Raw genomic sequence first — 17,508 nt, 5'->3', positions numbered from 1 at the left:
CTTTTCAAATGCATAGAAATATCAATGAATTTAGAAAGCAAGAGAGGACAGGAAAGATGGCCTTTTAAGGATCTGGAGAGCTGGCTCAGCTTCTCTTCCTAAGGACCAGAGTTTGATTCCTGGCATCTGTATGTAGGCTCTTAATTGTCTCTTGGTACACCAGTCCCAGAGGATCCAATGTCCTTTTTGGCCTCCAAAGGCAGTGCATGCACATGGTACACAGACACAGAGGTAGGCAAATTACATATACAATTAAAATTAAAAATAAAAGACAGACTTCAGAAACAGTACTATCTTGCTAAACTGATAATAAAAATAATACTGTAATTAAAATGTCTTTGCTCTACTTCCCATAAACCTCTAATTTGCAATACAGTAGCTACTGAAGTTTGTATTGTAATTAGAGTTAATTTTTATATTATTTTTATATTATTTTTAAACTGTAACTTTTTGATTTATCATTAGAAGGCAATTATTTTTCAATTTTATTTCTTGACATCAAATTATTCTAAAGGTATTAACAAAATTAAATTACCCACTAATCAAACAGCTGATTGTTATTTACCTAATGTAATTAATTACTGTGTCCTCCTGCTCTTTCAAACATTAGAAAAGAAGAATGGCGTGAGTTAGGAGCTATAGAGGTAGAGAGGCGGTGGTGGTGGTGCAATCATGGGGATTAATGGCCAAATACTATCTATCTTTGACCCTGGAGACTATAGAGTCTCAGTAACAGCTAACCTCTGTTCTTTTAAGTAAATCTCAAAACAGTCTCCAACTCCAAAGCCTCTTATTTTCCAGAAAGGAATTCCTATCTTTCCAGTAAGACTGAAAGCATTTGAGTCTCTTAGAAGGTATTAAATAACTAAAAATCCAGCAGGTTTGGTAGTTCTTACATGAAAGATCTAATAATTTCATCTGTGTTTATATAAAATTATAACAAATTTTAAACTCTCATAGTAAGTCAATTTTTATTTTTGAGACGGGGTTTCTATAAATAGCCCAGGATAATATCCTTGGGTCCTCTTATCTCAGTCTCCAGACTGCAATGGTTACAACTGTGTACCACCATGCCATGGCTGTCCTCAATTTCCAAAAAGGAAAAATGTAAACACAGCAAGAAAGGGAAAAATGAACCAACAGCTCGGGGAAATAATAATTCAAAACTAACAAAGATCAAAATCTGAACTAGGTCAACTGAGAAAGAAATTCAGTAATACATAATCATTAGGAAAAAAAATTACAGAACGAAAAACAGAGTGGCCCTAAACTCTGAAGGCAGAGGGCAGGCAGATCTCTGGGTGAGGCCAGAAGGAACTGCAGGACAGCCAGGGCTATGCAGAGAAACTTTTGTCTCAAAACAAAAAAACAAAACAAACAAACAAAAACGTAGGGTGGAGGGTTTCAGAGGAATGCTTGCTGGATATGATGCAAGACTACAGCCAGCATTCAAGAGGCTACACGAGTGGAATGTCGCAAGTTCAGAGCTATGCTACAGAGCAAGTTTCACACGCAGACTAGGCTACTGACTAAAGTCCTGTATTAGGGAAGTAGAAACTCAGACAAAAATAAGCAAGCAGTCAACAACACAACAAATTTAGTCATAAAAGATTTTGCCACAACTAATTTTGTTCTAAAAAAATAACCATATGTAAGCCATTTCTTTTCTGTTCACTTACCACAACACACTGAACCTTATACATATGCACTGCACTCTAAATATTTTGCTGTTCTCTGTTCACTGGATATTAGCACTATTCAGTTTTACTAATAATAAATATCGAATTTAGCAGTTGCATAGCAACACTGAATTATCTCATGTGCTATTGCCTAACATTAACAAAAGGCAAGTAAGAACAAAGACACTCAAAAATTCATACCAAGATTTCATAGGAAAGCCAGGAAGAAAGATAAAGTACCATAAGGAATAAATACTGCGTCCCCCAGCCATCGTGGTGGCTGATCTTGATTGCGGCCATCTCACACCTAAGGCAGGAAGGTGGTGGCTGCAAAGAAGATGAAAAAAGTCTCTGGAGTCAATCAACTCTAGGCTCCATCTTGTAGAAAAGGGGAAGTGGGAAGTATATACTTAGATACAAACAGATACTGAGGATGATACAAAGGGCAGACTGAAACTGCCCATCTGAGGTAATTGGCCCAGCTTTGATGAAATCTCAAACAGAACACTATGCCATGTTGGCTAAAACTGATGACTGTCGCTACATTGGCAATATACTGACTTGGGCACAGCATGAAGGAAATACTAGAGTATGCATAATGGCTGTCACTGATCCAGGTGATTCCAGATGATTTTGGTTATTTATAATTAGAAACCTGGCAGAGCAGACTAATTAAAAAGTAAATCTGGAAAGTATTCCTTTAGTAAAACTTTGCGAGAGATCCTTTTAAAAAAAAGAAAAGAAAAAAGTAAAAAGGCCCGCTGTTCACTGCAACTGTGTGCATGCGCTTGCCTGAGTGCTGTTCACTGCAACTGTGCACATGCCCCTGCCTCAGAGTGGCTCCAACACACTGGCAAAGAAGGTCTTCAAAAAGAGTTTTAATGGCTGAACTTGTGGGTGTTTAAGGAGCTTATTTTTGGTTTAAAAAAAGACGAACAAGCCAAGATTGCAGGCAAACAATGAGTAAAACACGTCCCTTCATTTTGGAAGTTTATTACACATCCACTGAGCAGTCTGAAATTTTTGGCAGCATTAGAAAAGAAAACTCAAGAAAAATAGTTGAATAGCAAAAATTAAGAATTTGGTCACTAAACAGTTTATTCTTACACGCCACACACAGAATTAAAATTCCAAAGCTGATACAGATGGAGTTTTAATACTTGAAGCAAAATATAAATTGTACTTCAGGTCTTGGGCTTGAAAAGTTGACTGAACTTATGTTTACTGTACTATCAATACACTTTATTTATGCTACTGGAAAAAAAAAGGAATACTGAATAGGCCAGTCATGGATTTTAAAGTACCTTTATGCAGACTGTCACATTTTAAAACCTGTCTCAGGGGACTTGACTACTTGCAAAGAAGTCCTAATCAGCATCACAACTGGTCTCAAGCTCTGTCTCCGAGTCTCTTCAATACAGCTTTCAGTGTCTACAGATTCTACTTAGAGCTTCTTTAAAGTTCACACTGTGAAAGAACACACGAGTCCTCATCCCGCATCCCACAATAAAATCATCTTATAATCTGAAAGTCCTCATCCCGCATCCCACAATAAAATCATCTTATAATCTGAAACAATCTCCTTTTGTAGGGTATCATTTCTCAACAGCTCTGCACAGACTGTTTTGTTTGTTTTACTATTCAGTAATCATCTCTTTGCTAATATTTTCTCAAGTCTCTGTATCTCACTTTTGTCCAAATAAAAGTATCAATCTCCTTCAAAGTACTCTTTAATCCAGTTCAATAAACATTTAGTCCTTTAACCAAAAACCTTTAACCATATTAGCTGAGAATGTCTAGTGGACCAAGGCAGACCCTGAGTAGCAACAGTGCGCAGACAAGGTTTCAGCAGCTCTCTCTCCTGGAGCTTTGGCTTTCACTCTCACCCTCAGATTTCTCAGATCCTTGCCCCTTTTAAACAGAAAAGCAAAATGCCAAACCTCTCTGTTTTCTGCCATTATGTACAAGCACTGCAAAAGTATTTTATAAATTAAAATTCTTGTGTGCTATCTAAATCTTGTGTGTTGGTCTTTCTTTTCCCAAACTAAAGTTAATGTTGCAAAGGCCTAAAGAGAAGCCTTCCCATTTCCCACAATGTTCTTAAACTACAGATTCTAAGCTTCATTTTTAGGCTCTGATTTCCTCAAATAATTCCAAAAAACATGACATTAAAATTTCTCACAAATGCCTCCCTTTGATCTGAGTCACAATCTCTACTTTTTTTTTATTTCCAAACGATAAAAAGATTATAAAAAAATAACATGGCAAGAATATATCATATACATAGCCAATTAAGGTCAGCAATGAGAGTTTGTTTCCTTTTAAACAAATATTGATCTTGAAAATATTCTATTAATTGATAAGGGCCAGAAGATCTAACACCTCTGAACAATATAAATGTGATTGGTTCTTATTAAAATGTAAGACTGTACAAATATTCCTTCCTGAATGTCTCTGTAATGGTGCTGGAAAGATAGCTCAGTGGTTAGAAGTGCTTGCTGCTCTAATAGAGGACCCAGATTCAGTTCCTGGAAACCACACTGAAGCTTAAAATTATTTAACTGAAATTATTTGATTTTAGTTTCAGAAGATATGATACACCAGGTACACATGGGGGGGGGTGTGCTTAAGATACATGCAGACAAAATAATACACACATAAATAAAATCTTAATATGTTATGTTATAGTGTCAAACTAATCTACATATTCAATGCAATCCCCATCAAAATTCCAATGACCTTCACAAAATTAGGAGGAAAAGGTCCAAAAATTACCATGGGAGCAAAAAAGACCACATATAACCAATGCAATCCTAACCAGAAAGAATACTAATGAAGGCATGATAATACCCAACCTTAATTGACAAACACAGTAAGTACTGTACTGGTACAAAAATAGGCACATAGACCTGGAACAGAACAGAGGTTCCAGAAATAACACAACATAGCTGTGGCCACCTACTTTTTAGCAAAAGTATCAAAATATAGTTAATTTTTAAAAAGCCTATTCAATTCCAGAGTGAAACAAGGCATTTATCTGCTAGCCTGTACAAAAATCAATTCAAAATGGATTGAACGTTTTAATTTAAAGCCTCAAATTCCAAACTTTTAGGGAAAAATACTTCAAATATAGGCATAGGCAAGAATTTTCTGCATTAGGACTCCAATACTATATGTAGCACAAGAAAATACTCTCAAGATTTGACAAGTAAAATTATATAAAACTAAAAAGGTTTGCATAGCACAGAAAATAATAGACTCTACCAGCTACGTTTCAGACAGAGACATATAACTAGAAAATATAATGAGCTGCACACATACACACATTAACAAACCAAACTGCCAATCATTCATTAATTAGAAGAATGAACCATTCATTCTCTGCAAATTATAACACTGAAATTCCATCTCACTACACTGAGAATAGCTATACTAAAAATATAAAATAAAGTAAAAACACAAGAAAACAAACCAAACAAAAAGAAAGGAAGAAAGAGAGAAACAAAAACAAAAAACAAAACCTGAGAGTGTTGACAGGAAAAAATAACCCATATTCACTCCTGGGATGGGGGAATAAACAGGTCTAACATCTATGAAAATCAGTACAGAGGTTTCTCAAACAACAAAACACAGAACTACCTTATGATTCAGGTATATCACAACCAGACACATGTTCCCAGGAACCTATGTCCTACTAGAGATGCCTACTTTGCCATGTTCACTGTGGTTCTATTCCCAATAAAGGAAAAAAATGGAATCAGTCTAGCTATCCAGCCACTAATAAATGGATAAAATGTAGCCCAAGAAAAAAATTTTTACCTGCAAAGTAAAATGAAACTGTGAAACTTGTAGGATGAATCTACAGATTAAGTGAGTTAGTCCAGGTTCAGAAAGGCAAAAGGTCCATTTTTTTCTCATACACAGGTCCTAGTTAATGAGCACACACTGGAAGAGGTTATGAACCTAGAAAAGGGATGAAGAAGAGATAGGAAGGAACGAGGGAACGAGGGACGGAGGGAGGGAGGGAGGGAGGGAGGGAGGGAAGGAAGGAAGGAAGGAAGGAAGGAAGGATATCAAGAGAATACACAGAATGTGAAGAGAGACAAAGGGGAGGGTGACTGAGGGTGGAAGGATGAAAGACAGGTAGATAGGGAAGAACAATGGGAACAAATTATTATACAAAATGCTACAATAAAGCCTGTGACTTAGTGTGCTAATCTTAGAATTAAGAAAATAGGGGCAGTGCAGCTCCAGTGATGCACCCCACACCATCATGATGGTTAGCGAGGATGGGGCGGGCGGTGAAGGCAGAGCCCAAGATACTGAATCAGGAGAAGCTGTGACTGTCTCAGGGGTCACCATAACATTCTGTAGAGGGGGCTAGTTTTATATCCTACAATACAAAGCATACTAAATGGCAATTTGTGGAGTCTCAGTTGTGCATTTGTGTCTGGAATATTTTCAGTTATAACTAGCAGAACCATTTTGTGAGAAAGCCAGTCTTTGGTCCTTGCCGTGTCAGAACTGTGGTGTCTGTGGTCATGGCAGTCTGTTTTTCTAACAGTTGTTATAGTGTGGTGTGAAAGATGGCAATTCTGAGTATGTTCTGTGTGTGGCGTAATATTGTGAATTGGTGGAGCTGAGAATTATGAGCATTTTTGAGAGCTCTAAGGGAAACTTGAGTTTGAGGCTGGAAGATCACTGGAATAAGTTCAAAGAAAAACAATATGTAGCTCTTTATTAGTATACATGAACACAATGTGGCTCACCAGAGTCTGGGTAGTGAATACAATATATGGCTCTTTTTGGGTACATGTGATAAGAATTGGAATTTCTATGTACTCTGCTTCTCAATCAATAAAATCTGTTGTGAAAGAGTTAAAAAAATGGGGCTAAGAACACAGAGGGCCTAGCTCTGACTCCCAAAACCTACAAACATCTGTACCTCTAGTCCCAAGGGATCCAACACTCTCTTTTAGGCTCCACAGGCACCAGACAAGAAAGTAGTGCCTAGGCATATATGCAGGTAAAACTAAACACCATACACATAAATTTAAAAAAGTATTACCAAATTATTTTTTTAAAAAGAAATTTATATCATATTAATAAACTATTGGGACTGGAGAGCTGGCTCATCTGTTAAGAACACATATTCTTACAGAGGATCCTGGTTCCTAGCACCACATGGTAGCTCAAAACCACCTGTAATTCCAGTTCTAGGAGATCCATTCCTTTTTTTCTGACCTCCTCAGGCACCAGGCACACATGTGGTACTTAATACATACATGCAGATAAAATATCCATATATATAAAGTGAGATAATTATTTGAAAAATAAAATATATGCTTTGCCATTAAAATACTTAAAATTTGGTGGCCAGATGGCTCAACTGGTAAAGGGGCTTGCCACTAAGGATATTGCAACCTGAGTTCACACACAGTGTTTAAAACAAACAAAACCCTTAAAACCATAATCAAAGAGTCAAAATTAAGATTTCAGCTATCAAGTATATACTGACAACTCACCAATCTCACAATCTTGCTCTAGATCTTGTTTCTAATAGCCCACTGTACACTGTGTATCAAGATATCATAATTCAGTGGTTTTTAACCTAAGGGTTACGACTCCTGTGTGTGTATCAGATATCCTGTATATCAGTTATGTATATGATTCAAAACAGTAGCAAAATTACATTATGAAGTAGCAACGGAAATAATCTTATGGTTGGTGGTCACCATACCATGAGGAACTTTTTATTAAACGGTTGCAGCACTTCAAAAGGCTCAGTAGTCTACTACCTTTCCATTTTCTTCACTACCCACTCTTCCTTTCTTCCTTAGTATGAAAATGGCATCATGAAGGTCACTCAGGTTAGAAATGTCAGTCAAGGTTCAGTGGTGGCCTTTAATGCCTTTAATCCCAGCACTAGGTAGGTAGAGGTAGCTAGATCTCTGAATTCAGGAGCCTTTCTACAGAATGAGTTCCAGGACAGCCAGGGCTACACAGAGAAAGCCTGTCTTGAAAAAACAAAACAGACATTAAGAATTCTAATCATCTTATTTCAAATCCCCACTTTTTCAAGATGGTAAAAGTTACTTGCTAGCTGCATGCAACCCTTTAAACCCCATAGTTGAAGAAAATAAAGCTGCTCTCTGATGGCCATGTGTATGCCATTGCAGGCATAAGCCTGTACTAATACATACACATAATAAAAAAGATAATATTAATAAATAAAGAGTTCAAATTCATTTTCTCTTTCCCATCCCTGACTTCTGACTGTTACTATCCCTTTCCCTAACAACTATAATGCCATCCATAACAGCAGTTATCATTAACTCTTTAAAACATCCTCATCAGTGTTGATTCTGTTCTGTATGTAATGAATGTCTTAGGGTTTCTACTGTGTCTTAAAAATCACAACCAAAACCAACTTGGTGAAGAAAGGGGTTCATTTCACTTACACCTTCAAATCTGGTTCACCACTGAAGGAAGAATGGAACCTGGAGGCAGAAACTGAGGCAAAAGCCACTGAGGAACAGACTTGCTCTTCATGGCTTATCCAGCTGGCTGTTTTATACAATCTAGGACCAGTTGCCTAGGGCTGGCACTGCGATAGTGACGTGGGCACTCCACATCAACATTAATCAAGAGACTGCCCCACAGACTTGCCCACAGGCCAACCTGATGGGAGTACTTTCTCAACTGAGAGTGCTTTCTTCCAAATGGATATGTCAAATTGACATAAAACTTGCCAGCACAATAAACTACACTTTAAACTATTATTATTGGCATTTTATCCACAAGATTAAACAAAGAAAATGAAGCTTATTCACATCTTAGCATCAACCTGCCTAATTAAACTACAGTCCCTCAGGCAGGCGGTGGTGGCGTACGCCTTTAATCCCAGCACTTGGGAGGCAGAGGCAGGTGAATTTCTGAGTTCGAGGCCAGCCTGGTCTACAAAGTGAGCTGCAGGACAGCCAGGGCTACACAGAGAAACCCTGTCTCAAAAAACCAAAAAAAGCAAAAACAACCCTCCCCCCCCTACGGTCCCTCAATAAGCATTCAACAAATAAATGTATACATTAAATAAATACAAATATACCCATTCATTTAAATACCTAAATCCTTATATATGTTCTGAGTGGCTTAAGAAGTTTTACAATAAAACTTTACAATAACAATTCTATTTTGTGTATCTGGCATGAAGATTTGAAGTAATAGTAAACAGAACAGAAGGGGCAACTGATATCTGATGAAGAGAGATGCCTTTCTAGCCCAGGTGAACCTAGTCTCCCTATCTATAAAGCAAAACTAGAAATGAAAAGTTTTTTTTAAATAAAAAATAGAACTACTTTTTATACAGCTTACTACTATACATTTTATACAGTAAATGTGATCACAATAAACCTAAAAACAAACCAGGAAGAACATAGCTCAATAAAACAGTGTCATTAATACATTCAAAAGAAAAGGACTATATATTTAGCAGCTGAAACATTTTCAAAATAAATTTTATATAATTATATTTGTATGTTTACATATAGAGTCATGAATGAGAATCCTATGAATTAAGTGACCAAAGTATCAGATACTCAATAGCTAGGAGATAGGAATATCTTGAGAAATTCAAGTGCAGTCAAGTCATTTGTTCTGTTAATACTTGTTATATCTGACTTCAGTAATTATTCTTAGAAAGAAGCCATTTAAATGTAAATCTGAAGATGATTAAGGGTGAGTCAATTACACCGGGAGTTGACAATCTCTGGGTCTCAATCCCTTAGAGACCCTCAGTCATATAAGGTCAAGAAATGCATATGAATGCCATTTATATAGTAAAGTGTGCATGCATACATACATTAGCCCTTCCTCCCCTGCACACATTCATTCCCCCCTCCGTGTGTGTGTGTGTGTGTGTGTGTGTGTATGTGTGTGTGTGTGTATGTGTGTGTGTTTGTGTGTGTGTGTATGTGTGTGTGTGTGTATGATAATTTTTCTTAAAGGTACCAGAAGTATAAATTACAACATAACAGGTAGGCACAAGATAAAAAGGAGTCCTCATGCTTCGTGGGAAGTGATGGAGTTAACTAAAACAGAACTATGAGCTAATTATTTCCTTCATTTTAATGAAAATGGGAATCTGTGTGACTGAAAGTACAGAGGTAAATATTAAACTTTCACATTACTGGAAGAAAGAATGTTCACTTTCTGGTACTAACATGGCTGGCAGGAGCCTTATACTGCTAGAGGTTTCATTTAATGTTAGTATAACTCTAGGGTATTTCAAAACTATTCATATACTCAACTCCATATTATCTGTAAGGTAACTAAATACATTCTTAAATTCTATAGCTTAAATATTTGTAAATTACCTAAGACAGAATCTGAAAGTATATTAGAAAAAGTATATTTGGAGTATTTAACCAATAAAACAGGGGATTTGTATTTTATATTCTTCTTTTGTTCCCTGTAATTTAAAAAGCAACTAAATAAAACAGTAATTATACATCTGCATGACAGAGAAAAAGTATATAGAATTTTGGCAGGAAGGGGGCAGAATAGGAGACCTATGAACGGAGGGCTCCCCAAGGTCCCCTTATGTTTGGCACAGGAATCTGCACCAGCTTCCATCAGTTGCTGGATGAAGTCCCTCTGGTCTCTCTGATGATGATTATGCTAGGCTCCAGTCCCAGAACTGGACAAATCTGCAGACTGGACAAATTGCAGGTTGCAGGTTGAATGTTTTGTGGCTGGGTTGGTGTCCCAATCCTTCCACTTCAGGCCTTGCCTGGTTACAGAAGAGATGGCCAGTTCAGGTTCCCAGTACTAGGTGTCCTCTTTACTAGGAGTCTTTGCTAGGGTTATTCACAACTGACAGAATCAACTACCCAGACTCATAGGAACTCACTGAGTTCAGGGAGCCTATAAGGGTCTGACCTGGGTCCTCTGCATGTTATTGGGGTTCTTGTGAGACTCCTAACAGTGGGTGCAGGGGTTGTCTCTGACTCTTTTACCTACTTGTGGGACCCTATCCCTCCTGCTGGGTTGTCTTGCCCAGCCTTGATGTAATGGTTATGTACCTGATTTTATTATAGCTTATTATGCCATGTTTGATGTCCCTGAGAGGCCTGCTCTTGTCTAGGAGATGGGGAGTGGAGAGTTCTGAGGAAGAGGGGAGGGAGAGACTGCAGTTGGGATATATGAGAGAATAAAGATTTTTTAAATGAATAAATCTAGTTTGCTTGCTTGCTTGCTTGTTTGTTTGTTTGTTTTTAAAAAAGCTAGGTGTGGTAGTGCACACCTTTGATCCCAACAACTGGGAGACAAAGCAGGCAGATCTCTGTTCAGTTTGAGGACAGCCTGGTCCATACAGTGAGCTCCAGGCAAGTCAGGCCTACATAGAGAGACCTGTCCCACAAAGGAGGAAGGAGGAAGCATATAAGAAGGAAAATTTCACAAAACAGAAGGGAGAAGTGGCTCAATAAAAACAGCTGAGAACTTCAATGTCTCACTTCCAACTAAGCAAAAGAAACACAGGAACTTCACAGCATCACTATTAATCAACTGGACCTAGAGGAAAAGCAAGAAGTCACCAACCAAAACCAGCCAGATAGATATTCTTCTCAAGGGTTCAGGAACATTCTCCAAGACAGTATGTTAAGCCAAAACAAACAATTCAATAAATTTGAAAAAAGACGTATATATCATATAAAGTATCTTCTTCAATTATAAAGCAATCAAATTAAAGATTAACAGAAAAAAATTGACAAAAATAAAAATTAACACATTCTTAAGCAGCCAGTTAGTACAAGTAGCCACAAAAGAAAGTATGCAATGAAAACAAGAATGTAAAAAGAATACAGCATCAAAAGCAAATATATACTCAAAAGTCTTCAGACATTTGTATGTGTGGATATCTACATTTTTTAGAAAATACGTATTGAAAATTAATGTCCAAGAGTCCCCAATATCTTAACACAATTCATCTTTAAAACTTTTAAAAAAGTAAAAGAAAAAGAAACTCAATACTATTAACAGGCCCGAGACCTTAGCACGAATGACACCATGTTAGAAGCATCATTCTGACCTTGGAACCCAACAGATCAGGCCCCAGCATCTGCCAAAATTAGAACAAAGACATAATCCATCAAATACTAGTCCCTAGTTTCAGGATACAGGATTAAGTATTAGACGGATCTTCAAAAAGAACAGAAAACAGGTGGGTAAAATAGCTAGGAGGGGAAAACTGTTACAGTTAGAATCCAGTTTTAGAAAAGGAAATAGTCTCCACGGGACCAAGGCACCACTGTAGGGGATATTCGGGCAGGGAGGCAGAAGTGGATGGGGGAACTCCCTCATAGAAGCAGGGGGGATGGGGGATGGAATAGGGGGGTTGCAGAGGGGAAGGGGGATAACATTTAAAATGTAAATAAATAAAATAACCAATTTTTTAAAAAGAAAGAAAAGGAAATACAGAAAGAAAATACTATAGGAATGAATGGGAAAGTACATGGGATAAGGCTACAGAGTACAGCAATGAATGCCTTACAGTAAAGTGGACTTGAGCAATATAAACAACAGCCCTAACATCTAACTGAAGAGTGTAGAAACAGAAGCAAAACCATCATTAGACATAAATTCAAGAATAGAAATTAAATAAAAAGACTACTACTTCTTAAAAAAAAAAAGCCGGGTGTGGTGGCGCACGCCTTTAGTCCCAGCACTCAGGAGGCAGAGGCAGGCGGATTTCTAAGTTCGAGGCCAGCCTGGTCTACAAAGTGAGTGCCAGGACAGCCAGGGCTACACAGAGAACCCCTGTCTCAACCCCCCCCCCCCCAAAAAAAAAGACTACTACTTGTGGAGTCAATTGCTGGCACAACTGTGTGGAGTCAAAAGAAGGAGTTCTTATATCCCCCCTTACCCAGGAGGTTATATATGCTGCTGTGTGGCAGAGTGGATAGCAGGAACCATTCGTTTCTTCAGCCTTAGAGACTGGGGTCTGGGATGAGCACTGTGACCTTTTTCCTCGTAGTCCACTGACATGCATTCCACCATGGCCTCTTTTGGTCCTGGATGTGAGGTGTATGAAGAATGGCACTTCCATAGTCACTTTAGTTGACAGGCCAACTGGATGCCCGCTGCAGAGGATTTCTAACTCAGCTTCAATTGTTAGTTTTCCTGTCTGCTTCCTAAGTTTAACTTTCCTAGGGACCTCTCCATTATTTAAAGACAGGGTATCTCTACATAGCTCCAGCTGTCCTGGAACTCACAGCTTAGCTTTGATTCTCTGCTTTCTTGCCTGCTTCCTAAGTTTAATTTTTCTAGGGACTACCAGATTGGTTTTTTGTTTGTTTGTTTGTTTGTTTGTAAAGACAAGGTCCCTTTATATAGCAAAATTACAGCTCTGAAGTAACAACAAAAATAATTTTATGGCTGGATGGTTACAAGATGAAGAACTGTATTAAAGGGCTGCAGCACTAGGAAGGTTGAGAACCACTGACTTAGGGTGATATACACCCAGCAAAGTTATCTGTCATAATAGAAGTAGAAATGCCTTTTTTTTTTTCAGGATAAAAATGAGCTTAAAAAATTAAGTCCATGAAGCTGACCCTATAGAAAATACTTTAAGGAACATTCAGACTGAAGAAAAAAAAAATCCATTTACCAGACTTGAGAAAAGCACAAACCCTGCTTAACGTACTTAAGCATGAGAAGGAGAAAAGCAGACACCAACTATGCACCCCAACGAAACAGCAGAAATCAATACATACCCTTCAATAACTGAATATTAATGATGTTAATTGCCCAATCTAAAGGTACAGTCTAATAGACTATATTTAAAAAGCAGGCTCCATCTGTTTTTGTCCCCATGAAACATACCTTATCACAGAAACCAGACTACCTTCCAAAAAAAATGGGTCCAGGGCTAAAGAGATGGCTCAGTGGTTAAGAGCACAGACTGCTCTTCCAGAGGTCCTGAGTTCAAATCCCAGCAACCACATGGTGGCTCTATAATGGGATTTGATGTCCTCTTCTGGTGTCTGAAGACAGCGACAATGTATTCACATACATAAAATAAATAATTTTTTTTTTAAAAAAGGGAAGGGAGGGAGGGAAGAGGAGGAGGGAGGAAGGAAGGAAACAGACCAGAAAACTAGCAAGGGTTGCTATTCTAATATCTAACAAAACAGACTTCAAACAAAGACTACTGAAAAAAGACAGTCACTTTGTTAATATTAAGGGAACAATCCATTAAGAAGACATTATAATTCTAAATTATGTCCTAAACACAGGTGTGTCCAATTTCATAAAACAAATACTACTAGATATAAAGTCTCAGATTAACCCCAACACAACAGCAGGAGGCAACTTCAAAACCTCATTTTCATTGACTAATGTCAACCCAACAAAAGAAACCAAGAAATGTCTGAATTAACTGACATCATAAATCAAATGGGAGTTCAGATCTACAGAGTATCACATCCAAAACTGCAGAATAAACATTTTTCTTATTAGTCAATGGAAAACAGATCATATATTAGGGCACAATACTTCTTAACTAATACAGAGAAACAGAAATAGTTCCCTGTATTCTATCTGCTTGTAACGGAATAAGACAACAAATCAACAGAAAGATTTTATATATATACATACACACACACAAGATATAATAAATGCAAAACTCAAAAAGATTACATAATATACTACTGAATAACGAATCAATCTGAAGAAATGAAGAAGGAAATAAAAAGACATTCCAAGTATCAAACAAAATGAAAATACAACATACCAAAACCTGTGGAATAAAATGAAAACAATGAAAGCTGTTCTAAGTCTATAGACAAAAACAAAGTTGGCTCTCTGCTCTCTTTCTAAGACACACACACACACATACTCTCATGAGGGAGGGAGGGAGGGAGGGAGGGAGGGAGGGAGGGAGGAGAGGTTTTGCAATTGGTTTCCACTGATGAAGTTATGTTTAGTTGCAAGTCACCATATGGGTGCTGGGAATCAAATCCAGATGTCTGTCTGCAATGCTCTTATCCTCTGAGCCATTTCTCCAGCCACCTAAAAGTCAGTTCTTTGTACAGATAAACATGGCAGACAAACTCTTAGCCAAATTAACTAAAAGAAAAAAAGACCCAAATTAATAAAAATTAAATATAAAAAGGAGGTATTATAGGGCTGGAGAAATGGCTCAGTGGTTAAGAGCACCAACTGCTCTTCCAGAGGTCCTGAGTTCAATTCCCAGTAACTACATGGTGGCTCACAACCATCAGTAATGGGATCTGATGCCCTCTTCTGGTGTGTCTGAAGACAGTCACAGTGTACTCATATACATAAAATAAATCTTTTTGAAAAAATGGAGGCATTATAACAGCAGTGAAATTCTGAAAAATCATTATGCCTATGTGAATATATTTGCACCACATGTGTACAAAGCCCCAGAGGTCAGAAGGAGTCAGATTCCAAGGGAATGGAGTTACTGGCATCTGTGAGCCATCTGATGTAAATAAATGCTGAGAACCAAACTTAGTCTCTATACGAGCAGTAAGTACTTTAACCACTAAGCCCAAAGCTACCTGATTTTTGACAAGAATGTCAAAAAATACAAATTAGAGAAAAGACACAAATCTTCAACAAATGGTGCTGGGGAAATGGGTATTTACATGTAAAAGAAATGAAAATAGAAAATTTCATGATTATTGGCTTATTTTCATGTTTCAATAAACATGAAAATAGAGCTTTCTTGATCTTCAAAACGCAACTACAGATGTATTGAGAACCTCAACATAAGAGCTGAAACTGCTAGAGGGAAGAGTAGGGAGCACTTCAAAACAGACACAGCAGGGCTGGAGAGATGAGTTCAATTCCCAGCAACTGCATGGGTGGCTCCCAACCATCTGTAATGGGATCACATGCCCTCTACTGGTGTGTCTGAAGACAGCTACAGTGTACTCACATACATTAAAGAAACATTTTTTTTTTAAAAAAAAAAGCTGGACATGGTGGTGCACACCTTTAATCTCTGGTAAACAGAGGCAAGTGGGTCAATGTTAGTTCAAGGCCTACTTAGCAAGTTGAATGTTAGTTCAAGTTCATAGCAAGTTGCCAGTCAGCTAAAGCTACACAACAGGACCTTACCTCAAAATAAAGAAATACAAGCATAGGCAAGCACTTTCCAAATATGACACTGAGGAAATAAGCCAATAATCAGCAAATGGACCTCAAAAACCAAAAGATTCTATACAACTAGAGAGACTGTCAATATAGTAAAGCAGCAGCCATCAGGATGGGAGAAACTCTTGCCAGCTACACATCTGACAGAGGATTAATGTCTAGAATATAAAAGAAACTCCAGAAACTGAACAGCAGGAAAACAACCCAATCAAAAACTGGGCTATGGACCAGAACAGAGAGTTCTCAAAAGAAATGCAAGTGAATAATAAACATTTTATAGTGTTTGACATCTGTAGCCATCAGGGGAAGTACAAATGAAAACTACTATGAGATTCTACTTCACCCTTGTCAGTACTGCCATCATTAAGAAACAAATGACAATAAACGCTGGGGAGAGCTTGTGGTAATGAGGACTCTCAACTCAGTGTTGGCTAAGGTGTAAATTGGTACAATCACTAGGAAATCACTGGTAGAAGTATCTCAAAAAGCTAAAATTATGGGGGCTGATGGGATGACAAAGCTAAAAGAGTGTTTTCTGGTCTTCCAGAAAACCAGAATTTGGTTCCCAAAACCCAATGTTGGGCAGTTCACAACCATCCACCTGTAATTCTAGTTTCAGGGGGTCTGACACCCTTCTGATCTCTGTGGGCACCCACACACATGGGGCATATACTCACAGACACATGAACACATGCATAAATAAAAATAAATCAAGATTGCTAAAGACATTAAATTGAGAGGGGGAGCATATTGAGGAAGGATGGAGGAAGGGTGTTAGAAGGGTGAGGATGTGATAAAATACATGTTCATTATATACACAGGTAACTATATTGCAGGGCCAGTACGATGGCTCGGTGAGTGAAGGAGCTTGCTGTTAAGTCTGATTCTGGAGCCCTCAGGGTAGAAAGAACTAATTTCCATGGATTGTCCTCTGAACTTCACATGCCCACAGCGGCACCTGACCCATACACACCCATTCACTCCATTGCCCACCTACACAAATAAATATAAAACGTTGTATTTTTCAAAAGTGAAACAATATTACCACATGATCCAGTATTCTACATTGAAGTATATACTCAAGAGAAAAACAACTGAAGCTTATACATGAATGTTCACAGAAATATTATTCCTATGTCAAAAGTAGAAACCCTCAAATGTCTATCAGATAAAAGATAACCCCACAATGTAATGTTATTCAGATATAAAAGTAATTGTTAAAGACGAAAAGTATCACCACTACCCACTCATATGTAAAAGCCATAGTTTTATTCTTGTTATATTTGGAGATGGAGACTCTAAAGGAGTAATGAAAATTAAGTCGTAAGGATGAGGCCCTATACCAAATAGAACTCAAGTCATCAGTAGAGATACCTGGTAAAGTGCACACATATGCCAACTTTGTTCTCTCTGCCATACAAAGAACATGTAATAAACAATGAGGAAATAGAGAGAGCCCCCAGCAGGAACTAACACTGCTGAGCTATAATCTTAGAAATGTGTGGAAATAAATACCTGTCCTTGAAACCACCCTGTCTTGGCTCTTTGGCTCCGGTAACCCAAGCTGCTTAAATCACACAGAGGAAGTGAAACACAACACAGCCTGGACAGCCTTTTTTTTTTTTTTGAGACAGGGTTTCTCTGTGTA

The 17,508-nt window shown here is 37.8% G+C and overlaps 1 protein-coding gene across 7 annotated transcripts in view; it reads right to left on the bottom strand.

Moving 5' to 3' along the window:
* Positions 1–17,508, bottom strand: part of Lcor (ligand dependent nuclear receptor corepressor) — a 101,231-nt gene that overhangs the window by 59,857 nt on the left and 23,866 nt on the right. Inside the window, exon 1 of one of the 7 annotated variants that reach the window (XM_029472815.1) lies at positions 1,920–1,925. The exons of the other annotated variants lie outside the window; for them this stretch is intronic. The gene's annotated coding sequence lies outside the window, so the exon portion shown is untranslated. Of the gene's footprint in view, positions 1–1,919; positions 1,926–17,508 lie in introns of those variants that run through there. 7 annotated transcript variants of the gene reach the window in all.

This window comes from Mus caroli, chromosome 19 (genome assembly GCF_900094665.2).
Source record: "Mus caroli chromosome 19, CAROLI_EIJ_v1.1, whole genome shotgun sequence".
In the NCBI taxonomy this organism is placed as follows: domain Eukaryota; kingdom Metazoa; phylum Chordata; class Mammalia; order Rodentia; family Muridae; genus Mus; species Mus caroli.
The sequence above is the reverse complement of the archived record's forward strand: the minus strand, read 5'-3'. Positions and strand labels throughout refer to the sequence as shown.